The sequence below is a fragment of the Struthio camelus genome, chromosome 13, assembly GCF_040807025.1.
Source record: "Struthio camelus isolate bStrCam1 chromosome 13, bStrCam1.hap1, whole genome shotgun sequence".
Classification (NCBI taxonomy): Eukaryota; Metazoa; Chordata; class Aves; order Struthioniformes; family Struthionidae; genus Struthio; species Struthio camelus.
The window spans coordinates 19,367,163-19,393,818 of NC_090954.1; the positions used below are offsets into that span (position 1 = coordinate 19,367,163).

The 26,656-nt window shown below is 44.7% G+C and overlaps 1 protein-coding gene across 2 annotated transcripts in view; it reads left to right on the forward strand.

Annotated features, from left to right (window-relative positions):
- Positions 1–26,656, forward strand: part of KCNIP1 (potassium voltage-gated channel interacting protein 1) — a 454,273-nt gene that overhangs the window by 47,295 nt on the left and 380,322 nt on the right. The window lies entirely within an intron of this gene.

Consider the following 26,656-nt stretch of genomic DNA (forward strand, 5'->3'; position numbering starts at 1 on the left):
TATTATTATTGATGCAGAAGAGAGCACATAAAGCTAACTTGGATTTAAATAACTGTCTGTTAGACACTTAACTTTAAGTAAGATGAAGCCTGCTGCTATCACCTAGATAGGAAAGATTTATGATTGTAGTCACTTTTTAATATTTGAGAAGGGATGCAGCAAAGCTGTAGGAGTGAAAGTTGAAGTTGGAAAAACTGCCTGATGGACAAAAGTTATTCCCAGCTAAAACCTGCACCAGTCTGATGAAGTTTTCCGTCATCATTTGGTATTTAGAAAATAAGACTGGATATTTCAAAGATGTATGCTCTTGTTCAAGCAGAAGTTGTGCCTTTATGGAAGAATATATTAGTTTTTTTTTTTTATTGTGCGATTCTGGAGTAAGAGTCGAAAACATGGTAACCCCTGCTGACTGTGACATTCATGAGTCTGCGACTCTAGTTGTCTCTGCTGCCTGCTCTCCTTAGTTCCAGTGATGACCGCTCTACCCCGAGAGCGGTCTGATGTGACCCTGCTGCTCTGAGAGTCTTTTGGAAATACGGGTTTCTAACTGAGATTTTGCAGGGGCCTTTCCAGGCTTTGCGTGGTGGGTTGCATTTGATCACTGGCTAGAATTGTAAAGTGCAAAGGGAGGAAAAGCAATGTCATAGGTGGGCTTTCCTGAACTGCAAATACTCATTTTTGAATCTGAGCAAGCTTCTTGCCGTTGTCTTGCTTCCCTCTTATGTTATTCCAGTGTATTAAACCCTTTGGCTCAGGCTAAAAAGCAAAAGGAAATTTGAGGGGTGATTTCCTGTGATTCTTTCTGAAAACAGGGCTTCAACTTGAAAAAACTTCTATGACTAAGTAAAGCATCTATGCTTAGAATTAACAGGCCCCAGAGCTGCAGGAAGTTATCAGTCAAGGAGAAATAAGATAAATGTTTCTGAGGAATTATTTTCTCTGCACCGATATGCTTAAATATTTTAAGTGTTAGTGGAAGAAAAAGGGTGGATACTCAATAGTATATGAGTTTAGGGCTGTGAAGGAAGGCAAATTGAGCATACTTTAGCACACGAGGATTGCAATATGTTTTGTAAATAAAGATATGAAGGGACTGTAAACATTACAGAAGTAGTAGGGAAAATCACTTCTAGTGCAAATTTTTTCTTCCTTTTTTTTTTTTTCCCTGCCTCTGAAGTGAGTATTCAGATTTTTGTCCTTTGTGCACTCTCTGTATTTGACTAAGGCATAGTGGCAAAGGAATCTGCTGGAAAAAGGCTTGCAAGACTTGATCCTTCATGTTGCTGAACATCTCCAACTACTGTTGATGTTTTCATGTCAGAACAGCATTTTTAGTACGTAGCCTAATTAGGCTGAGAGTTCGCTGGGAGGTTGGGCCCTTCACAGCCATCTCTCATAAGGCCTAAAACAGTAAAGGCTGCAGTTTAATCAGTGGCATTTGAGGAGTGAAACCTTACCATACTGTATTAATTCAGTAATTATTTGTCCTTTCCATTATACTTGATGTATAAGTTGCACCTTTCTCGTATGTAAGTAAATCATGCTCGTCAGCTCTAACCTGGCTGCAGCAGTACTGGCTAATGTGTCCTCTTGAGGGAGGAAAAGGTAAACTTTAATTGGCAGTGAAGTGCAGGAGAAATTGTGGGCCTTGTCATCACAAGGGCGCATTTTGGTTTAGAGGACTCTTAAACCCCCGGAGAAATCAGGCTGGCTTGGCTGTGATTCTGAAGCGTCGAGGAAGCTCAGGAGAGCCTGGTTCAGCCCTGCATGTTACCCAATAGTTTCTTGCTGGGACATCACATGAATGAAATTTGTGTTGTGTTTTATCAGCTAACTTGTTATATGGTAGCTGGTCATAGATAGCGGGTAGTTTTGGTTAGAAGCCCTAGCGGGGCTATAAAAATAATGTCGAGCATAGGTGATGTTCTGGAGTTTGTGGACCGTTAGAGCCACCTTTTGCTCTAACATGAAGAGCAGTTTGGGAGTTAAAATAAGTGTTTTAAATTTTGTCAGAACTGTGCATTTCATTCTTCTAAACTGATCATCCACAAGGGTCATTTTCATATTGAAACATAAGGAAAATCTAATTGCTGTGATAATAAGCATTGCGGTTTTATTTCCAGGACTTTCTGTTGCATCTGAAGAGTCAGTGAGCTGTGAAATGAGAACAGTTGTTTGGATCTTCAGAAAGCCTGACAAAGTTATTAGTTTCCCCCTTCCTAACTGAAACATGTTCATAGCATTGTACATCGTCATTTTTAACAGGCAGCCTAAAGACACGTTATGGCTCTTGAGCAAGGAACAGTCACACTTTGAAAATGATGCGAATGAGAAGGGGGGGAGATGTCTTAAGTGTTGGTACATCTAAACCAGATGCTGGCCAACTTGAGAAACTCAGATGCTTCCTGTTAAGTAACTAAATTAACAAATTGGTTGTCGGATTTGCTGATAACCCCTCATTTTTACGAGGGCTGAGGAAATACTCAGAACTTGTCACTTAGGTACCTCAGTGGGGATTTTGAATCCAACTTCACAGCCTTTTGGCTACGCGCTTGTGATGAATCACTGAGTGAAGGGTAGCTGTGCTGCGATGGGCCTCCCTGGGAAACATTATACTCAGTAAGGCATAATAGTGTGATAGCACTTCATTTCTCTCTGAAGTTCTGGAGACAGCTTTTACTACTGTGAATTGAAGCTGAAGCTGGAGAAAATGCTTAACCGTCTGCTGGATCCAGCCCATGGTGGATGCCTCCTAACCGGTGTCAGTGAAGAGGAGCATGCTTGTTTCTTTATTTGGATCTTGCACTGATGTAATCAGTCCTTACTAATGTTATTCCAAACGGAGGAGCCCTCAATATTTAAAAATAAATAAAAATAATGAAAAGGCGTCATCTTCTCTAGCAATATGTGGCATCTTCAACTGCAAAATTAAAAGTACTTTACAAAGGAGGTCATTATTACTTATGTGTGTTTCTTAGATGGGAGCAAGGAGGTAACAGCCTTTGCCTGGCGAATGAGAGATAGCTGAAGAGGATACCCAGCACCCTGGTAGGGACAGCGAGGCGCTTTGGTGTGCCGAGTTTCTGCTCGGTGCTCTGTCTGGTTTGCAGTTAGTGCAGGTGAGGCACGAAAATTGCTCTCCAAGACAACGGACTCTTCCACCTTTGTGCTTTTCACAGTCAAAGTTACGCAGTAGCTCTTGGCACCTTATATATTTTCTAATCGGAGTCTGGCAGAGGTTTCTTGTCCTTCTTGCTGTAACATGTTTATCTGTACTGACAGTAGCTTGCAAACCCAAGTAACATTTTCAGCATAAAATCAGGAATCCGTATGGTCTAGTTTAGTTTGAAAGTGCATCTCAAGCACGTAACACGTGTTTCCTGTGCTGCCCACGCAGGCGTAGACAGCAAAGTGAGCAAAGATCACGTGCCGAGCGGCTCTGGATGCTGACGGGAGCAAAGACGGAGAGCAGAGCCTGGTTTCAAGGAAACAGAAGCTCCCGGGAACGCAGCATGCACGGTCAACGTCCCACGCTCAGGTTAAATAGAAGACGAAGCAAATATAAGGCCTTTTCTGAACTTGCAGATGTAGTGAAGCGACTTGCTGATGTAATATGGTATAAAATACAGCATATAGGTACCACGCGTTCATGCCAGGAGACGTGAGGGTTGCCACCCTCCAGGAGGGTGGGCAGAGGTAGGGTCAGCACTGACAGTCTTCGCCGTTGTCTGTGGGGCAGGTTTCTGACGTAAAAGTGGATAAGTTGCTATAACTTCCCCTGTTCAGTGCTTGTACTGTATCTAATAGGAGGTCTTCATCTCCTCATCCATAAAATGGGAATGGTGTTTCCTTTCTTACTATCATAAGGCCAAATCCATTAATTAAATGTAATTCCTTAATGGAAGGCACTCAGTATATTAGCAGAGTATAACTGAGAACATAGCCTGGCCACTGAGTGGAAAATTGCTCCCTGTCCCCCACTGTATTGGATAGTTCACCAAGCTTACAAAATGCCAGCAGAAAAGAGGAGAAATGTAAAGAAGCTTTCACAAAATATGATATCTAGACATGGTAGTGTGTGTGAGGTTAAGTAACCCTATGGAAATGTTATTCTTGAGCAGCTAAGTAGAATTACATAGTCCTGTGTAGCAAAAAAGATTGGAGAGTTACAATGACACTTTTTTTAAAATCTTTTTGAAACAAACTAGAGCTCCTAAATTTCTATCCAAAAAAGAAAACGGATACAAGTACGGCTACTTGCAATCTAATGGATTCCAGTAGGAACCTTTTGTCTTCCTATGCTCCTAAAGCGGACAATGCTGACAGTATATCACAGCCTTGCTACAGCGAATTTGAACTCACCAGAAAAATAGGCAGGGATCTGCTGGTAGAAAGGATGACGTTCCTTCCTTTTCCAGAATTAAATTGCTTTGAGGAAGGATTAAAAAAAAAAAAAAATCACAAGAAATATAAGATGCTCTTCATTTCTACTCCTCACCTTTTCTATATGGAAAAGTTCACAATTTGTTTTTTCTTTCTTTCGTCGAAGGTCAGATTGATATAAAGAATTAAAAGGAAATTTCCTTTTCCTTAATATTATTCTTTTGTTGCAGAAGGTTACTGTAAAGGAGATTGTCATCTATAAATAATAGCATTGATCTGGTGTTTCCTGAAGCAGTTAAATTTTCTTTTGGAGTGCAGTCCCAATATCTAGGCGTTTTATGCCCTTTACTATGCACTTTTCATGAAAGTAGCAAAATTACTTTGAGCTCTTTACCTTTGGGGATTTAAACCGTTTCAAAGTAGCGTTGCCCCAAATAGTTAACTGCAGATATGTTTTAGACTTACGGAACAATTTCCGATGTGATTAACAACTCAAATGAGCTTGTGGTGCGAAGGGGAAATGAACGGCTTCTGCCAAGAGCGGAGGTCGGCGGGCTGCCAGCAAAGCAGCTGGGCTTTGGGCGTCTCCGTCGCAGGTGCTGGGGCTTGGTTGAAGGGTGCCTAAGATCTCTGGTAAAGCAGGGGAACGTAGTTGCAGTTTATATTTTTTCAGATTCACTGGTTCGGGCTTGCTGCACATTGAGAACTAAAGGCATTGGGTGCTTGGCAAGTGGGATATGGGAGGAGAGCGGTGGTGGGAGGAGTGTGGCAAGAGCTTGGGGAGAACCGCGAGCAAGTTGGCTTTTAAAAGGATCAGAAGCCCTAATGTGCTCTTTTGCATCCTGGTAGAATAGAAGTGACTTTCTGGCTTTGCCACCTTCTCCTCCTCATTATGCATTTGGCTAGGCTGCATTTTTATCCTGAAATTGTGGTATTTGTGCTTACGGTATTTTTTTTTTTTTTTCCCCCCCCACTTGCTTTCTTTAATAAACTAAAGATTGAAATAGCAGGTCTTAAGGCACTGGGAAGGAGCAGTTCTTTAGTCAGCTAGACAATGTTTTGTATAATGCTTGGACGCTTCAGTGTCCTTTCTGCGTCTGGTTTTACTGCTGTTTACGCGCTGTCTTCCCTCGGTGCGGTGTCTGCACAGGGAGGTCCTGGTTGCCATAACGTGTGGTCAAGCAAATAGTTCTTACGCCCCTTAGATGTGTCGGCATCACGAACAAGGGAAAAAAGACCAGGTGGAAATACCAAACTTGCCTTCTCTACCCGTAACTGAACCTACACTGCATGGACTTCTCTTTCACTAATAGCAATGTGCTTCAGCATGTAAATTATTTCTCCTCTGCATGGTTATATTTAAATGTGTACGAGGGAGGACGAAAGGTGCCTGGAGAAACCTGTATGAAATTTGAGTTAGTTTTGCCAGCCGTCTCGGGCTGAGCTTGTCAATAAGTCATCAAAGACGGGAGTAAAATCTGTGCTGTTAGCGAAACAGCATTAATTCCTTTTGGGGGCTGGGGGGAGAATCCAACAAAACAGGCTGAGTAACTGTCAGCTTTCCTGGCTTAACGGTGTGTTTCTCCAGTGGACCTTACTAGTATTATCGCTGTAGATATTTAGTTTCCTGGTTCCTGTGTCGTCGCTGCAGGTGTTGCACTGTTGAGAGAAGGACTTGGCCTAGTTAGCGATGCTAGAAACCCACGAACGTCAGGAGGAATTTGATATTTGTGCGTACCAGCCGCGGGAATCTGCCCTCGGAGAGGGAACGAGGCTCTGCAATACTGGGAGCCTTGCTAAAAGAGCAAGGGACGGGTGCTTGCTTGAGAAGGTACAGCTAGGCCTCCTGCTGATCTCCCAAAAGTGGGTGGCACGGCAGGATTACCAAACCATCGCGGCCTGAACACTTCAGCGCGTGCTTTGTTCCAGGAAGGGGTGTTGTGCTCTCCAGCGTGCTGCGTAGGTTTAACCCTCTCGGAGAGGAACGCCTGCCGCAGAACGAACTGGGCGTGAGTTGCTTTGCCCTGATGCACCTTGTTCTTAACTATGAATGTGAGTGTGGCTAAAATAAGGGTATTCTCTGTATTCCAGGAAATCCAGGTTGGGTATTCGCTTGGATCCCAAATGCACTGAGTGCTGGTGCCCATGTGGCTCGTAGCCCCATAGTACAGACTTGGTTTCTTCTGATGCGGGATTCTCCAGGGGAAGGCCTTTGTAGCCAAGCAGGACCTCCTTTAGAGTGAAATGTTGCTGTTGCACTTGAAAATGTGTGTGTGAAGAACTGGGTTCCCCTAGTCTGTACTTTGCTTTTGCTTGTAGAAGGAGCAAGCTGAACACTAAAAAGTTGCTTATCTTTCGCATCCTATTTTGTATCTTATGGTGCTGTGATTGGGGAGCAGTAAACAAGAATACAAGGAAACTGGTTTCAGATCATAGTCCTGGTTGCCTAAATAAGAAAAGATGCTGGGACCAAAAGCAAATTTTAGAGTTCCCTAACCTTTGGGCTACAGAGGATTCTGGAGTGTGTATTTTGTTTTGGTTTGGTTTTTTTAAGATGACTTACGAAAATACAAGCAACCTGAGTACCTTCCCTGGTATTCCTAGGGAAGCTTTTTTGTTGTAGGAAATAAAGATGCCTGGGAAAAGATGCTAGAAATCAGGCATCCTGTGTCCCAAGGCAGTGACCTGCTCATGGAACATGCATACTTTCCTCCCCCAGAGGAAGAAGTGTCTTGTTTTTGTTGTTTTTTGGGGTTTTTTTCCCCTTCCTCATATGTTTATTTGTCTGTGAAGCTGAAAAGCTTCAGCATGAATGAGAAACTAAGAAATGCTTACTCAATCCCATCCTCAAACTGAAGGGTATGAGCGGCAAAACTGCGAGACTGCTATTCAAAGCCTTGCTTTAAATTAAGAAAGAAAGAATTTAAACTCGGGCTTGCGAGATGAATCTAAAATAAACATGTTACTTTGGCCTCCAAAGTGAAATACCAATTGTTTTTATTCTCAGAGAGTTGCTTGTATTTTTGTAAGTCATCTTAAAAAAAAAAACAAACCAAAACAAAAAAAAACAAAAAAACCCTTCTTTTTTACTGCTTTCAACACACACTTTCTATCCAAAATGAACGTAGAAAACCCAGCCCTTCATTAGAAAGTTTCATTAATGGTGCAGTGGATGCTGTCAAGGCTTCTGAAATGGTTTATGAGATTTGGAAACCTCTTGATGAAATGCAGTGCCTCGTTACTTGAGGGCATAACGAGTGGCGATGCTTAATCTTTGTTATCTCTCTTCGTACGTGATCAGCAGTTCTGCGCTTCCCCCTGGGTTTCTTTGTTTTTAGCAAAATTATTTTATCCCCTCAGGCTCTCTCAGTCTGTTGCTTTTTTCATTCAGTTTCTAAGTGAAAGCTTAGAAAAGTCTCCCCCCCCCCCCCCCTTTTCAGGCAGAAAGAAAGATGACACTAAAGGGTGAAAACTGTTTCCTGGACTTGGGATATGTGTGACCAATTATGAAAAATGGCTGTGTTCTTGTCTTGAATGACAAGATTTTGGCTTTTTTATAATTATTTCTTTTTATGGTAATTGTAGGCATGTGTGAAGAATACTAGAGAAAAGTAGAGTGTTCTTCTCTCTTGCCTCTACTGGATGGGTTTTTCACAGCACGACTGGAGTGGCAAAGGGCTCTACGCTGACAGCCTGTGCAGACCTTCAGCGTTAATGGGACTTAGCGCAAGCAGCTAAAGCAGAATTTTGCCGAAAAAGGGGAATCTGTCAGTGCTTGGTTTGCTAAAAGTAACCAGAAGAAAAATTAAGTATTTGGGGGAAGGAGCCACAGATCACTGGGGAGGCAGATCCCCATGTGTAGTGTCTTTTCTCCAGTTGTTATGTTCGTGGATGTCTTTGACTGGCAGAGAGGCTAAAGAAACAGTGGATGGTGAAATAGGAGGGGGTAGGTCTGTGGTATATACCAGGTGAAATTCAGTATATACAAGTAGAATTTGGCCCAGAGTGCCCATTTCCTGACCCAAAGTATTCCTGTTAAACAATATGGTTACAGAGAACACGACTTTGGTTTCAACCTGGCAAAGTAAATGATGCCCGATGTCTGGGTTTCTTATGCTCTCGGTGGGTTTGCGGTGCGCTCTCAAAACGTCACGCTGTATTCCAAGCTTATTCCTTAGAACACAGATGAAAGTGCAAGTCAGCTGTGGCAGAACACGTTACTTAAACATACCCTCTCCTTGGGTGGTAATCGTGGTCTTCCCCTTAGATTCATGGTTTGCAGGTGTTAAGGTAAGAAGACAGTTGTTACCGCCAGGCAATACTCATTCGTATCACAAGCCGTGTGACTTCTTTCAGCGTTTCATGTATGAAGCGCGTACGGTCTGGCAGAACTGGGATATAATTTGAAAAACATTTAATTTAGATTTAAAGACTTTTCAAGCAGCATAGTCCACTACTTCCTTTTAGTTAGTTTTTGTATTTTGTCTAGTTAGACTAGCCTGACTTGTGGCCTCTGTCACTCTTTTGTGATACTTCTATTCTTTCTATTCTGCTTTGAGAAGAAAAGAAGAAAATTAACCTATGTAGATTCAAAAACTAAATGATTGAAATTAGTTGTTTTTAATAGATAACTATTTTTTTGAATCTAATTTATTATTAACAGGTTAGGTGCTTGTTAATATACTGAATTTCTACCGATATAACTAAATTGATTTAACCTGTTTAATGCAATTTTTCTATGGATTGCTTCAGTGTGAAGCTATGTTTCATATTTATTTAGAGCCAGGCTATGTGGTAACAGTGCCGCTAGAGTCTGGGTTAGAAAATTATTCTTTTAATATACTGGATATACTGCAAGAGATTGCAGCCTGTAGTTCATGAGCAAAGAGATGACAAGTACAAGATTTTCAACTTGAAAATAATCATCAGGTATTACAGCGTAAACTGTGTCTGAAGCCGGTCAGGCTCGTTGTGAAAACCAGAGCCAGCAATGTATTTGTGTTTCACTCCCTTCCGCCACGCTGCTTTTGATGCAAGTACTCCAAAAAGGTTACAGACTGCTGGCATTGACGTGGTGGGGGCACAAAGTGCGATAAGCCTCCGCAGATTCATTTATTTTGTGATGTATTAAATAGCTGTGTGTATAAAGTGCCCTTTATAAAAAGGGGTTTACTTCTTGCATTTAAATTTGCAGGATAAGATTCCTGCAAGGATAGTAGTCGTACATGGGAGCATCTCCATAGCTGCTTCAGCAAAGCACACTGGAAATAGCTAAGGACGTACTAGCTAAAAACTCCTCAAAATCTGCACAGATTGGCAGGCTTCTATCAGCAGGAAGAGGCAAGAGATTTTGTCAGGATTTTTGTAAGGTTTGCAAACTTGCTCTTGCAGAATTTTAGGGCAAAAATCAGAATATCAAAGTGCTCCACAACAGGTTAATATAGGAACTAAATTAAAGTGACAATTAGGACTTGGAGTCATGTTGTGTGTGCGCGATCCCCGATGTACAGCCTTGGCTTGCTGCCCTTCACCTGACAAGACCTCTTTGATGCCCAAACGAGAAGACAGCATGAATTCATCATGTGATGCTCCATAGATTTCTTTCACAGGCCAAAAAGCAAATACATCCAAACTTTTAAAAATCTGGACTTGGGCTGCGCTCATTGGATGGGTATTAGAGAGCTGCCATAGCACAGGGCTGAGAAGGCCACGCGTGCCAAGACTGTGTGATGACATGATGTCCAGCTGCTCTAACATATTGCCTCGTTTGCCTGTGTTATGCTCCCACGAGGTGGAAGCTCGCGCCTTCTGCTCTGCTTGTAGCTGGCTGCTGCGACACTCTTGTGGTCCCGCGGCAGGTGCTTTGAAAAAGGAATGTTTGCCAATTCTGCTGCTTTTTGTGGGTGTCCAGAAAGGAGGACTCCTTTGAAGTGCTGGCAGGCAGACTTGATGTCATTAACTGCTTTAGCTTCAAGTCCAATGGTATTAGGTTTGTGTGTGCAAGGAAGGGTCTCTGCCAGCCATTTTGCTGGGCAGAGCAGGTGGTGTGCTTTGCACTAACCCAGCTGGCTTCCCCTGTTCCTCCTCATTGCTTTAACATTGCAGCCTCCTGGGTAGCTCCTGATTCATGCTAAGCTTGTTGGATCGGTTCCCAGGCTGAAGTCATGCTCCTGAGACCTCCAGATAGAGCTTTCCCACTCTTCTCACCTCTCAGGAGTCCTGATTCTGCCTTTCATTATGGTGCTTCCCATCAGTGTATCAAAGTTCTGGCTTTTTTCAGTGTCTTTCGTGACCTACAGACCTTACCCGTGTGACGCTTCTAATGACTTTGGAGCGTTTTCCTTATGCTGCAGCTCTGAAGAGCAGCACGTTTTTGGAAAAGGAAGGGGGGGGAGAAAAGAGGGATGCTTTTTCTTAGTGATAGTGACCAAAGTGAAAATACACCAGATCTGATAATGCTTCTCTTTCTTGCAAGTAATTTAGACTGAGAAAAACCAAAGTTCTCAAGCATCACCTCTTTCAAAATAGCACTTATGTAGCATGCTGAAAACCCCCAAAATGGGCTTGTAAGAAAAAGCATGAATTTTTATTTTTGGTTGATCAGCAAATGTACCAAATGCCTCGTTGTTAGTAACACCTCATAGCAATAGGAAGAGAAAGTAGATACTTACGTTTTATATGCAGACAGTGATGTGTTGGTGTAGAGAGCTGCTGGTTTCTTGCTTGTCTTCGTCTTGTGTAAAATAGTTGTGGCCTAATAAGTTTTAGGGAACTCCTGGAAGTAGCTTTCTGGGTCCCTTTACTTTTGCAGACAAAAGATGCTAGCGTACGGAAGGCACTGTTGCTTTTAACACCATGATTGAACCAAAGACCGTGTGGTACAGTCCTAAAAGAGGTGAGGTCAGCCAGGCAGGACCGGGACACGTTGCCTGTCAATGGTCTTCAGTAAATGTCTTCAAGTAATTGTGCTGTGACAAGTATCACGTGTATTTAAACCTGGAGAGGATTAGTCCGCAGACCCCTAAGCCAAGTGGGGCAGGATCATTTCCCTAATGAAATGAAGCATGTCTCGGTACCTACCGTTCCATCCTCATCCGCTCTCTGACAACAGACTTCAAGTGGGAGAAGATGGTCTCTTCCCTTTTTCTACTGGCAGAAGGGTTTTTTTAGCCTTTGCTTATGGTAGAATACTGTGCCACGCTGAAGGTAATTGTTATGACTTGTTGCTAACCGGGAACTGGGGTGGCTTAAGCATGTTTTTTAATGGAAGCGTTTTCCTGGTATGCCATTAAGGCCGTTGTCTTTTCCACTGAGAAACAGAACGAAGAGCAAGGGAAAAGGGAAAGAAGAGAAATTACAAGAAAAGAGCTTACTTGAACAGGATAAGGAAGATCAGAAGAAATGGAGAACAATTTTCATCTTCCTTTTTCATGCCTGTGGTGGTTGCGGAGCTCAATAATCAAGACTCTGTGGGGCCGATACCCGACTAGGAAAAGATTAGTGACAGGAACCAAAATCTGTCATAAGACACTGTTGAGAGCTGATGTTGCCGTAAGTACGTGTTCAAATCACACCCCTCGCTGAGCTTTGCTTATCGCTAAGCCTGTGAATAGCTTTTGGAAACGGATGCTTTTTTGATTTTATTACCCAGTATACTGCAAAGAGGTAGATAAGAAGCTGAAATACTTAAAAATTTCCTTGTTTTTCGTCACTCCATCTGCTTTCAGGGCTTAGCAAACGTCACTGCTCTTTCCCTGCCTCTGTTGTGCTGTAAAACTAAACCATATGGGATGTGTTTGGTCTCTTATTTATTTAGAGTGAAGAACAGAGGAGCAGGGTGAATTCAGGAATTGTCTTGAGATCTGGTTAGCCTTTTTAATTTTGCTTCTCTCATTAACTCTTTGAAGTGTCAGGCAAATTGCCTACTACCCACCCTTGTGGAAAGTCTTTCTATTACAAATACAGGCTGCACATAGCTATTGCCAGGTACTGTCACTGAAAAAGGGAACCCAGTTCTGCCTGTGGGGATCTTAGTAAACTGGAGATAACGGCTTTGTCTGGGGTGTCTGGGAGCAGTCAGCTGTGCCGAGGTCTGTGAACAGCAAATCCTAACTAATGTTTAGATTTATACTGCTTGCTTTAAAGATCTACTTGCTTTTTGCGGAAATAATAAAGCTGCCTGTGGGGAAGAAACTTATAAAACCTATTTGGGAGAAGAATCTGAGTTTTGGGAATACTCAGAGCTGTTTGTTTTTTTTCTAACCTGCAATAGCAAAAATATTAGTCACCTTCCTTATTTATTTATTTATTTATTTTATTTTTCACACTTGCTGTTTCAAACTCTTCCCTGGAAAACTCCAGTCCTCGTTTTGACCTCCTCCCGTTCTGGAGTCATGGTCTTGATTTTGGGGCAAATTTCACCAAATGTAGCTGTTCTTTTGTGGAGATGGAGCAGGCAGAGGAAGACTCAAAATACCGAGCTCTGAGGGATGTCGACAGTATTTTAGCAATGACTAAGAAAGGCAAATCCTAAGTGGCTTAAAAACTAAAGGTAGGATGAAGAAAATACGCAGGGACTGGCAGTCAGCACGGGAAGGCAAGGACATCCGCTTACATCTGCTGTTTCGCGTCTAGAGCGGTACAGAATCTTTTGTATTTGGGGAAGCGTGGCGCCTACCTGTGAGCACTGCCAAGGCTCAACCGTGAAAAGTCACCAAGAAATAACTCTTTCTCCTTAGCTGCCTTAGTGATCAGCATGAATCCTCACCACTAGGATTATAAATTACTGTCACAGCCACTTTGGTTATGGGTTCTTAAACCTAGGTGGCTCCTATTAGCGAGCTGACAACGTTTGCCCTGATGTCTGGGATTAGCACCTCTGGCTCTTTGCTGTAAGAGTGGATTTACCTGAGGTAATGGACTCAAGCACTTGTGGAGACAACTTGCAATAGGGAAGATCAGAAAGTCCATTGTGTTTTCCTCCCTTTTTTATTGTTTTTAATCTTTAAAATTTATTACACGAAAGATATTACAGAAAAGAGCATACAAGAGGATGGATTACTCTGGCTGTAACTCTGAGACACCATGTAGTTCTGAGTGTCTCCTTGCTTGCCTTTGTTAAATACACTTCCTGGGAGGAAGGAAAGTGGTGTAAACGTGGTATAAGGATGATTTATGTGGAACAGGATCAGTCAGTGCCTGGGATGGGTTTTTCGTGCTGAGAAGGCTAAGGTTGGTCTAGCAGAGAAAATTCCCCAAAATGTTTACATAACAATATTAGCTGCTTCCCAGGCTGTCAGGATGCTTGAGGAACGTCTTGTGAGTTGGACGGCATGAGACTTCTTCATCTCATGCTGTTGTCCAGGATGGCATGGAGTTGAGAGGGCCCTTCTGCGACTCAGTGCCTTTGCAGCTGCAGCCTGCTAAAAGTCGTCTTCTGCCTCTCTTTCTACATCTCCTCACTGCTTGCTGGCCTTGAGCTCCTGTGTGGAGAGGGCTGCCTGCGCAGGTGGGCATCAGCCAGCATCTCCTTGTCCATGGGGGTAATGAAGGCAGCTGATCAGAGCTGCTGGGAGGGAGCAGGGCCTGTGAAATGGCTCCATAGCATCTGGGGAGGTTTCTCCAGCACTGTCTCTTACCCGTTTGCTGTGAATAAGTTATTCGCCTTGGTGCGAAGTAGTGGTGCTTCTAAAAGTCCTTTCTGCCAAAGTGCAGCAAGGAGGCATGTAGGTTGTTTTTACTCGCTCTTCAGGAGTCTGCCATTGCTCGCTTTGGGCATTAAGGCAAAAGGGATACTGAAAAAGTTTTTAAATCTAACCTAGCTTTGTAAAGGCTTTCAGTCCTCAAGAGCAAAATGGAGTCTGCAGAGATTTGGCCTGTAATTTGTGTTTAGCTGCTTCAAATTTCAGAAGGTCTTAAGAAATGATGTATATACCTTTTTTGGTTATTATTTCGAGAAGATGAATTTGCCTGTCATGTAAGGTCAAAAAGCTTGTTCAGGAAAGATGCCTGATTAATATTAATCTGAAGTCTTATTATTGTAGATATCTTTTCTGTAGGAAAGAAGTCTTGGCATCACTTCTGTTTATATTATCTCCACCCCCCCACCACCCGCCAACCTTCTGGCTTTTTTCCCCTACTCGTATCAGCAAACAAATCTTTGCTCTGTTGGTGGTTGTACCTTACTGTAATATCTTTCTCCAAGAGCACGATGCCTCTTCTTAATGGATACCAATGACAAAAAAAAAAAAAAAAAATCTGTCTTAGATGTGTAAACATCTGCGGCGCTCATTAGATCTCACGTTAGTTGAGTCTATCTTGTCCTTATTTTCCATATTGCACTATTCTTCCTTCCACATGAGAGAGTTTCTTTTGTCTCATTATTTTGAGACTGAGCCTTTCTAAGCAGGTTGCTCCATGTAACATTTATGTCAAATTCTCTTATCTCTTTAATCCCCAGAATCTGGACTTTTATGTGATGTTATTCTTTCAGGATAGATGAAACTGAGGAGAGAATTATACTGTGAAGACACTGGGTCAATTCAGGATAAATGAGAAGCAAAAATTGTTGCCCTATCAAGTCTTGGGAATCTTCTTATAGATTCTCTTATAAGATGTTGCAAAAGTTACAGTATAGTTCACTGATCCCCTAAACTTGCAAAGTTTACAGCTTCTGAACTTTGAAACTAGATTTGCCCCTGGATTTTGCAGCTGATACTTTATCATGTAACGTAATTGTTTGAAATATTGAGCCAGGGTGGCTTGCTTGTTTTTAAATTTTGAGGGTGACCTTTGTATGATTTGGTTCACACATTTTTTAATTGCTGTTAAGGAAGAGGGAGTGACAGGCTGCGGTGGATGCTGCCGTGCCCTGGGCTCCTGCTGCATGAGACTCCTGGGTGCGCTTTGCAGACGCTCAGTGGTGGCCCAGAAACAGCTGCTGAGCTGCGTGGTCCAGCTCTGTCTCCTTGCTTCTCCTTTTAAAGTTGAACGTTGCTTATGTGAAACAGGAACAGTAACGTTACTCCTATTCTATGCCAACATGTAGTTCGTCCTTTTTTTAAGGACAGTAGTATTTAATGTTTGTAAGCTAGAGATCCATAACTTTGCATTTTGTACAACAGGCAGTATGCAATGAGCAGCATTAGGCTTGGCCTAACCTGACCCTAAATTTTTTTTTTTTTTGAATTTCCTATGGCCATTAAAAATTTAGGAGTACATGGCAACGTACTGCCTGCAAGCTGGGAGGTGTTCCTGCTGACTCAAGATGTGCAGTGCTGCGTAGTGAAGCGGCTGCAGAAATCTCGGGCTCAGCTGTAGCCTTGCTTTGCTTTTCAGCCCGAAGCAGCCCAGCCGCATCAGCGCGGCACTGCGCCCACAGGCGTTAGCTCTGCTGAGAAGTGGTTATTAGAGCCAGGACACGCAAACGTGGCAGTGCTGCCTGCTGGTGAGCAGATCTCCCAAGGGGGCAGCACCGTTGGGTGGATACAGCAGCCTGTTCGTAGCCCTTGGCAGGACGTGGAGAGCTACGAGAAGCACAAATCCAAATTCCTTCAGTGGAGAGTGCGTGCTGGACCAAATGTTTTAAGAAAGTGCCATGTTTCATTATGGATTTGATTCTTTGAGAAACTCAGTCATCAGCTAAAAGCATTGAAGGTAATAACGCTGAATATTTATGAAAAGCAAAAATGAATGTCAGAATCAGTGAAAGAAAATGATGGATGAGTGTGTCTCTTCCTCATGCACTCAGAAAAGATAATACGGAGAGGATTACAAGCTTATTTGAGAGCTCCCCAAGACGCCTTCAAGCAAGGGCAGCCCTTCACAAAGAGATAATTAAAAAAAAGAAGTTTTATTTATTACTTTTTTCTAATATTAATATTCTGCCATGCACAAGGAAATCCAAGTATGTTTGTTTGATGTAGATTTATTTTATTATACGAGTACTTTCCCCTGAATCAAATTTAAATTCTATGTATACTGCAAAATTTAGCCACCTTAGGCAATATTAAAGTATCTACAGTTATTAGAGATGGAAGTTATGAAATAAAGACATTCAGAATCTACCTTCAAGTCACGAGTGGATGAGAGAATAATTCTGCTCTTGTCTCTTACCCTTTTTCTTATCATTTTTTGCGAAAGTTGATATAACTCACTGTGTGCTTATGGAAAACTTTTCCTGTTCTGAATCTGTGTTTAATTTCCATGCACGTCCTTCTCTGTTATGCAGGAAGAAAAGCTGAATCTTTGATCACTTGCATAAAGCAAGTTGGGCAAGAAAATCCTGGTATGCTCTTGGAATAGTTCATATGTGCCCTTTAACTAAAAGGAATTCTTTAGTGGAATTTTCTTGCGGTTTCAATGCTGTAGTGCTATTTGGGATTCAAAACACAACACACCGTAGCAAGTGATGTTACACAGAGAGTACTCCCAGATAGGATATTGTTCCTCAAAAGCTGGTGAGATCTGGGATTGCGCATTTGTTATTAAGAGCATGGACAATAACTGTCACGTTGGCTTTGACAACATGCTTGCGGGCTGCCAGGCGTGTGAGACCGTTTCTGCAGCCATGCGTGGCCTGGCTGGCATCTTCCCTCTGGGGAAGGAAATTCCCTAGAATTGCTGCTCAGGAAGCAAGTGATCTCTGCCCTGGGTGTGGAAGAGGCAAGTCATGAAAGGTCCCCCTGCCTCAGCTTTCTGGAGATGAAAGATGCTGTTAGTTGGCGGGGTGCAAGGAGGTACCACAGGACGGTAAGTTCTCCAAGCCCCAGTGCGGAGCTGGAAGACTGCACAGTTTGGCTTGAACGCTCTGCTGATGGCTCGGATGGAAAGGATGATGTAAAGGATGGCTACATCCACATTCAAGACGCATTGCACTGATCTGTCAGATATTATGCAGGCATATTTATGCTGTGCTGGGTGAGTGTTTCAGTTAGATATCAAAACTCCTCTCCTTGGCATCGCAGAATGGGTGCGTAGTATGCCTCATTCAAAGTCTAACGACATACAGCCCGTTCAGACCCCGCAGGTGCTAATCCAGTCCTTCTGCTCTGAAACCAAGCTTTCTGGCAGCATGGTTCATCTCTGTAAAAAGGAAAAGGCATATTATCCATGCTTTCACCTGCCTCTACGTGTTTGGATCAAAGAGAATCCTAAGCACAAAGCATTGCGCTGAAAATGGTCGTGCGTGTGTGTGTGTGTGGTGCGGGGGGGGATTGTGTTTTTTGTTCATTTGTTTTATGAGATTAAGGACAAACTAGCTGCATTGTCTGCAGGATTTCCTATTGATGTGGTTAGTGTATTGAATGCTCAAAGTTTGTGTGTGTGGTGGGGGGGGGGGTGTTTTTTTTGTTTCTGTGGGGTTTTTTTTTTTGGTGACGTGGGTAACAGACTGGCTAACAGGCAGAGGTGAAGAAAAAACTTGCCTGAGCTGCTGTGGATAGCGCCAGTCTGCTGCCGAACATCAGTGCTGCGTTCCCGGCACTGCGGGGAGGTGCCCTGAAAAGCTCCTTGCTTCTCCCTTGAACTCCTCTCTGGCAGCATGCTGGCATTTCATTAGCTTCTAGTTTCGTGTAACTTGGTGCCACCAACCCCCTTACACAAAGCGTTTCCTTGGAATATCATGAGTTATCCAGGTCCTTGCCCCCACCCCAGGTGGTGGACAACTGGTAGTGCTATTGGTGGGTGTAATACGAAGCCAGACATGTATCCGTGAATACCAGGAGCCTAAAGTGGCAGCCCCCTCTCTCTCCTTTCCCATCCTCTCCCTTCCCTTCTACGCTTTCTTTGCGCCCTGGGGCCCCTGCTCGTGGCCGCCACGCTCAGACGTCGTGCTTGCTGCACCCCTGACAGCTGCCCAAACTGCCCGTCTCCCCAGCAGCCTCGTGCTCTTGCTGGCTGGTTCTCCCATGTAACCTCACCATATAAAACCAGACATGCAGAAGGACCCAAACTGTAGGTGCTAAAGCACTTAGCAGTTAATTTGCTGTTAAGCATCCATAGGGATGGCTCTGGATGGATTAATTGATTTAAAAAAAAAAAAAAAAAAAAAAGTGAATGGAGAAAACCTCTTCGTATCTGAAGCACTTTGTTCCTAACTGGTCACACAGACTTTTATCAGTTTCCTCCTTAGCCCAATTAGCAAACAACCCCAGGGCTTCTGCTGTAGGAACTATCTGCTGGTGGGATGTGCTGGAAGTCCACCAGGAAGGCATACGGGAGCTAGGAGGGTAGGAACTGGAGTTGCATGTCTTCACCTGCAAGTCAGAAACCCTCTTGTAGGTTGGTACGAGCGCCTGCTGCTTGTTGAAAAGCTGGGGTCAGGCTCACTGTTTTGCACCCGTTTCAGGTGGTCTGCCTTATTCAGGGACTGGAGTTAAGCCATGGAGACGCAGGCTAATGCAACCCACACAAAATGCTTAAATAAAGCACTACTTGCAGAGGTATAAAAAATACTCATCTGCTCTAGAAAACTGAAAGCAAAGAGCCTACTTGTCCGCGGCGGACGGCGTGCACCTGAGGCTGCCCTGGCCTTGCCTGCGCTGATTTAAGACGGTGCAAAGGGTGACGCTGCAGTTAGACACCCGTGTCGATTAGGGTGTTTGCCCGCGATGGGGGTGAATCAAATGGCAGTAGGCCACGACTTCAAAAGGAAGGAATTTGATTTTAATTTCAGCGAGTTGGCTAGCCTTCCCCCGATGCTCTGGGTTCTTCGCCCGTTCAAAAGAACTGAGAAGGAGAAAAAGGCGCACTATCTCCTGTTCCCGTGCTGAGCGATGAGCAGTCTTGAATTTATGCTTTCATGCCTAATACAATTTTTATAGCGATTACTTTTTGTGTATGAATTTTTAATATTAACAAAATGCATTTTGCATTGGTGCAAGGAAATAGGAAGCCAAATGTAAAATATATAAATTGACTCTGCTCCTAAAAAATAACTGCTGAGGTAAAAATTTATTCAAGGACTGAGCTTGTTTTCTGCTGATCGTTCTTACACTGGGGAAAAAATCAGTGGTATGTGATCTTTGTGCGTGTGTGTAGATGCGCTTTCCTGAAGCACTGTCCGTTTCTGAGGACAAACACGCGTTAAGGCAGCTTTCTCTGAAGTACGTGATCGATGAGTGACGTGTCTCGTAACTGTTATCTCTTAAGGATTTACTCAATTGCAACTTACTCTTATTAGGGTGCACAGCTACATGTTTTAGTTCCTTTTACAGCAGGATGTGCTCTCTGAAAAGGAAATATTTAACAGTACGCCACTGTAGCTATACAGCATAGACTAGTTTAAGTCTCTTGGCGTTTCAGTACTTTAAAACTTTGTCTCCACTCAAATGCGCGCAGAGTAATTGCTGGTCAGATGCATAGAATAAAAACTGGAGGGGGTGAACGGCAACGTGGTCGTGGCCGGCTGACTTCAATATTTGAACTGCGCCGAACTAAATTCTCTCATTTCAAGCACTCCTGTTGAATTCTTGATATGATGGCACCAAGCTGCACGTGACAACTGGAAAGTAAAGCTAAGTATAAACAGAAGGGATAATTTAATAAACCAGTGGAATTTGCTGCTTGGATGGAAGAAAATGGGGGGGGAGGGGGCACAAGTTTTAGATTAGATGCATTTTTTTGGTGCAGTAGGTACAAATTTCCAGTCTCGGATCGTGGCAAGTTTGGCTCCCATCCTGAGAGTCCATTACTTAGACACAAAGCTTCTGTTGAGATTTCGTTTTGAATGCTTTAAATTGACTTCTTATGTGATGTTAAACTAAGTAGCTATTGAACAGCAAATGCAATTGCAAGTGCAGAGCTTGTGCGTGTTAAGAGTTATGTGCAGAAGAGCGTGCAAATCTGGAGGCTGCAGTAAACGACTTCTTTGCTTTTGCTTAATGAAAATGTATTTACCCATTGAAACGCAACCATTTTTTTTTCTCCCTCTTAGTGAAGCCATTACAAAACTTTTCATGCTCCTGCTTGCGTACTTCAGAAGCTTGGCCTTAATACGTGGCAATACATCGAGTAGTAACTCTCAATAGTAAATCTCAAACGGTATCTGAAAGAGACCCCTGCTTTTTCTTTTGTTTATTACAGAAATAAGCCACGCTAATGCTCAGTTACTTGTGTAAGTCAGTGCCATAAGACATTATTTGCAAATGTTATCACTGCTTATTTACTTTTGTATCTACTCATATTTAAGGCATGCAAATATAACGTTTGTTTTGCATTTCACATATTTTGCTTTTAAAATATCATCAAATCACATGCCTCTGCATGCAGCAGTACATGTATACTAAAAGCAAGCAGATCAGCGCCTCTGAGCTGATAAATCAAAAGGGGATCACGCAGTGTTTTTCATGTTTAAGTTTTCTAGCCTATTCTATTAAATTACCTCAGCAACCTCCACTGCAGAAGCAACCTGGTACCGGCCTGTGTAACTGTATTTGTAGTGGAAGGCGCAAACCTAGCCGGATAGGCACCCCAGCCGGGATGCCGCGCAGGGCAAGCGCTGTTATGTGGGCTTCAGTGTCCCCAGAGCCCCTGGGGCCTCGGCAGGGCCGTTCCCACGCGGCCATCTCCAGCTGTCGCCTGGCTTTCGTTACGTGGGCTACCCCGCGGCAGAGCTCACTTCCGCGAGCCTGCTCCCGCTGCCTTCGTAACCCCCGTGGAGGGGACACCTTTGGTGTCCGTCTCGGTGCTGTCCTGGGGTGCTGTTTATGTTCAGGGCACGGAAACGACTGACCCGGAACGGGTCATCACGTGGGGCCTGGAGAAGGGTTGGTGGGAAGGTAAGCTCAGGTGCAGGCTTATTTTCTCCCAGCTCTGTGAGAAGGTCCGATAAACCTAATGACCGCTCCACCGGCAGCGCTGCTGTGTTTTGTTAGCCGTGTTCGCCCGTGTTCTCCGCGCCAGCGTCCTCGGAGGTGGCGTTTCCAGTGGCAGTTGTGCCTCGCCGCGAGCCGAGCTCCGAGAAGCGCTGCCCGGCGTGAGCCGGGTCTGGCCGCTGGGGGCAGCCGCCAGCGAGGACCGCGGGGTGCCGCCGCGGCCCGGCGGGCAACCTGAGCGGGAGCTGCCTGTTGGGTGCAGTCCCCAGGAAGACAGCGTGCCCTGCTCGCCTAAGGAACGTTTGGTAAAAGAGTAACGGGGCAAAACGCTTGCTTCCGTAACAGGGGCTGTAAACGGAAGAGCTGGTTGTGGCGGGGCATCCCGTGGCAGGAGCCGCCGCGGGGGGCTGGCCGCGCTCCCCCTGCGCTCCTGCCCGCTGAGCGGGCAGGGGGAGGCCCCAGTCGCCGGAGCTGGGTGGTGGCACAGCCTGGCCTGCCGCTGTCTGCTCTTGCCTTAGTACGATGACGGCCTGGGCGCAGGGATCTCTGACCCGGCTCTAGCAGAAGCGGGGTGCGGGTGGAAGCCCGTGGAAAGCTCCGTTACCTTTGGTTACGGTGGGCTCTCTGAGTACGTTTGTAGCGCGGAGTGGCGGCGGCTGATTTGCGGCAACGACTCCTTGGCAGACCACTCAGCCAGCAGCTTCTGGGTGCTGTCAGAGGAGGTGACGGCGATGTCCCCGTTTCTGCAGCGGGGGTCAGAAGTAAGGAAGCAGCCGGCTGACTGAGGCCACAAGCAGACCAGCAGCAAGGGGGTCTGCGCGCGCGCACGTGCGTGCTGGAAGAGGACCCAAGGCTTCCAAGAGCAGGCGTTTCTGCCACCCTGATTTTTTTGCACTGAGAGACGGTGCCATACAAGATGTGTTGTGTATCTGCCGGGAAATAGAAATTTTCTTCCTTTTCTAAGTAGCTGGGCAAAGCCTGTTTATTGCAGGTCTGGGTAGATAGATGTGAGAGAAAAGAACGTCTGTTTGTGGCAGAGCAACAGCAGGGAAGCCTTTGGGTATTAAATGAGTAACTTGCACCTGGCTGAATAGCAGTTGTAAGCGAGGAAATAGGCAGCTTTATGGTGGTGTTTCGGGGTTGCAGCAGGCCTGTTAGTAAATTAGGCGCTGCTTATCCACATTCATGCTCTTTTCTGTTCTCCTTGAAAGGCTGCAGTAAAAGCAGCACGCAGCGCTACAGCCGCTAGCGTGGAGGTAGGTACGAGGCGGTGCCGCTCCTGGGGAGACGAGCGGTGCAGCGGCGTGTTTGCACTGACAGCTGCGCACGCCGAGACGCCGCCAGCGCGGTCTGGATGCAGCGCTCCCCATGTTCCCGGGCTTCAGATTTAATCAAAGAAACCAAGATTTTTCCCTCAGGGTAGATTCCTCCTAGAAATCCAAGTTCACTCTGCAGCGATACTGCTGACAGTGGCTTTGCGCTGAGGAAAGCAGCGCCTTTTCCTCACCTGCTCCCCCTCCTGGCGTACACGGTGAGCAGGCAGTTTTAATATAACTTGTTTGCAAAACTGGACTGATGCTGCTGTGGAAAGGAAGGGCCAAAAGCAACAAGGAGCCGCTCTAACAAAACCAGCAAGTCTCAGCCTGTTCCAGGGGGGATGAATGTGTTGATTTTCGTGGTGCTGTTTGCAAAGCCATTTGTAACTGCGCGTGGAAGAAATAAATTTCCGGCTTGGAGCAGCTTTCTCGGAGAGCCCCGCTGGATGCTGGCCCGCGGCGTGTAGGAAGGCGAAAGGTGTAGAACTTAGTTTTTCAGTGCACTTGTTTCTCCCAGCCCTTGGCAAGAGCGTAACCTGGTGTGAGGACCGCGATGCACCGTGTAGTATGTGCTGTATCTGGACAACCAAAGGCAGGTTCAGGAGGCACAAGGACTTTCCTTCAGTGAGCTGTATGCATGCGGAAGGTCTGTTAGGAAAAATATGCTTAGGGTCTAGTCCAGTAATGCTTCAGTCTCTCCTGGGGCCTGGCCCAGCTGTGCACTGGGGGTCGGGACATCTCCCCTACCATGGGGAAACCCCTCTGCTTTCCAACGCACTCAGCAGCACAAGCTGTCCAACAGGGAGAGGCTTGCAGATAAGGCTGGAAGTCCATGGTGATAGTGAGGGGTTACAACCGGGCGGCTCTACTTGTACTGTAGGTTAGCTATAGATGCTTTCTCACCTGCAGAAATGGGCTAGCAGCTTCTCTGAACCACCATATTGCATTGCTAATGGCTCGTTTCATTACGAATGATACATCTTGGCTGAGGGAGGAGAGAGAAGATAAATCCCACCGAGGTGTTAGATGCCTTGTCCAAGTCTGTCCTGGGCCTGAGTATGAGCTCGGACTCGCTGCTCGTTCTCCTGTGCTCTCAGCAGCCCTTTCTTTCCTTCAGACAAGGATTTCTGTGTTGTGCTGGGTCAGACGCTGAGTTTTGTGGAGAACTTTTCGTTGAAGGCTGTAGAAGTCACTCGGTGTACGTACAGCTGATGCTAGCGCTTTCCTGGGTTATACTGGTTTTGGAACATGAAACAAATATTTTGAGTTTCTAGTTTTCTCCCAGGAGAAATAGTTTGGGCTGTAACGTGTTTATGAAAAAACGCTTTTAACCTTTGAATAAATATAATGTCCTTGACTAATCAGTATTAATTTTCATTAATATTGATAAGTATAGATGACATTTATGTCGATGGTACTGTTCCACTTCAAAGTGCAATATCACGTACATTTATTAAGCATTTTCTTTCCGGCATATTCAGTCACCATGTGATCGAGCATCGTTTTACAGTTAGCGCAGAAGTCCTCAGTTCTGAACATCTACGTTATCATAGCTGTAAAGCATCTCCACGTAGAACAATTGTCTTTCAAAAGTATAAGTCATCTTAAAATGTTTTCAGAGTTAAACTAATGTGGATAAGCCTGCAAAGTTCCTGCAGTGCGGCTATGACTTTTATACGTTGCTGTAAAATACTGTAGCGCTGAAAAGGACGGGTTTGTGGTCCCAGCGTGAAACGCTCGTGTAAACACCTGCCTGCTGGAGGCAACCGCTTCAGTCGCGTGCGTAAATCAGGGCAGGGACTAAGACCCGCTTTTGGTGCGCGTTCGGCTGGGTTGGCCGCCGAACCGTTTATTGAGGCTCCTAGAGCCGTGTTACGACGCTGTGGGGAGGGCTGCCGAGGCACGCTGCCCTGTGGGGAGGCCTCAGGCAGGCTGCGACGGCCTCGGGTCTTCCGGTGTGCCCAGGACCCTTTCAGGAGCTGTGGCTCTTCTTGCATTAGTTAATTAACCTGCTTCTCAGCTGCTACGTACCGCAGACGCACCGGATACACCACTCATGCAGGGTCTCAGTTTTTCACAGTAGCCTCACTATGGCAGATGACATACTGGATGTTGTATATTTTTCAGAAAGTGAATCTCAAAAGACAAGAAATGGGAGAGTGAAAGTATTGAATTTACTACAGGGGGCTGAAATGCGGAGAGCATAAATGACTTGCCAGCAGCAGGTCTGCGTATCGAACTCGGATCTCATGTCTGGCTTTCTTCGCTTCAGATCATTCCTAACAGTTCCTGGTTTTACACAGGCAAACTTTGTTGGAAATCTTTACTATCCTTGTTAAAGGACTAGGAGAGATACTATACGCTTTTCAGTAGATACCACGTTAAAAGCTGTTGCAAAACCAAGACAAGTGGTATATTGGATTGATTTATTTGCTTCCAGAGGTTTAAAAAAATCTTCTTTTTCTCTTGCAAGATATTTGAGGTAAGCTGTTGATAGAAATTTTAAATTAAATTCACAGGTGGTTAGACTTAAGTCATAAACTTTAAAAATGGTGCGTTTTCTGTTTTTAGATTAGTGTCAATTAATTATTTAGAAAGCAGATCAGCTTTGGTTGTGCTGGTTTTTTTTTTTAATTTTTTTTCAACCCCTCCCCAAAAACAAACAAACAAAACCCAAACCTCTTGGACTTGGCAGAAATCTTGAAGCTTGAAATTTAGGACTCATTTAACATTTTGTGTTCACAATTGACATATTTTTCAATTTAGATGATAAAACTTTCTATGGTTAGGTAAGGGTTATTCCAAAAAGAGAAACCAAATACTGCGTTTTCTGGATGACAAACTTAGCTATTGCGTCTTGTAAACATCCCTTTACATGTGTGGGTCAGAAATCAGTGGAATCAACAGCTGATTATATATTTTTCACATTGCCAAGTCTCTACTTTCCCCTGAGAATAACTATAGCATGGAAAATTTTTCTTAGTTGCACTTTGCTAGATAACTTAGCCTGCAGTTTAAATGAGAGAGGCTATTAGAGAGCAAAACTCTCCTGGGGAGTCACGGCTTGTGGGCTGAAGAACTGCTCTGTGCTTGAACTGGATGCATCTCCACTGCAGATGGAGATGCCTGCCGTTTCTATGGAGCTTTTTTGTCTGAAAGTGCAATATTGTCCTTGTTTTGCATGTTCTCATGTGCTCTCCGATACCAAGAGGTATAGGCTAGAGGAGAAATTTTCCTAGGTACCATCTTTCCCTTCCTGCAGCGGTGGTTGGTTTTTCAGCGCTGGGATTCAGCATGAGCTTTTCCAACCCGCTAAGTTCCAAGGCAGCCTGTGGTGTTGTCCTCTTTAGTTGGGTGAGGAAGACAAGGAAGGATGTGAGAAAATACAGAAAGACAACAAGCGTGGGGAGAGGCTGTACGCCCGGGTGGCCGCGGTAGTATGTGAAACATGCTCACGCTCCTTCAGGGAAGCTCCAAGTGTAACGAGCGTGTGAAGCTGTAAGCGGTATTTAGGCATAAGTTAATTAAAGAAATAGGTGGATCTGAAGCCAAGTGAGAGGAATAGACTTGGGGCTTGCTTAGTATATTGCTGGTTAGCTCTGAAGCCAGCTTCGGGTGCTACTCTGTTAATAACGATAACAAAAGGAGAAATTGCCCTCGCTATCTGTCCTGGAAATACCCAGTGAAGCCGTGTACCCTGGGGTTATGTCTTCGATCTAGTGCCAGATCCATGAAAGGACTGTAACAGGCTAAAAGCGATGCCCTCACCTGCAACCCTGAAAGCCCTCCTCGCCCCCTCCCCGGCCCCGGGCGTGTGCCGTGTCCAGAGGCAGCGTGCTGTCAGGTGTCCCGGCTCCCTGGAGCATCTAGCCCGGCGTCTCTGCGTTTCCCTCAAAGCTTTGATTTCCAGAGGGCTAAGCAGCTCAGTCCCAATGTGACCAGACGGGAGGAATCTCCTCCTGGGCTGAGGTACCTGACCTTGTAGATACTTGCCTGCCTCCTGCTTTTCTCTTAGCAAGTGCCTGTCGTGATTCTTGTCAGATACATAACGCATCTGTTATGGAAGGCAGCTTTCCAAGGAGAGAAAAATAAATATGAATGATGGAAATTACAACAATAAAATAGTATTTGGAGGGGTGAGCG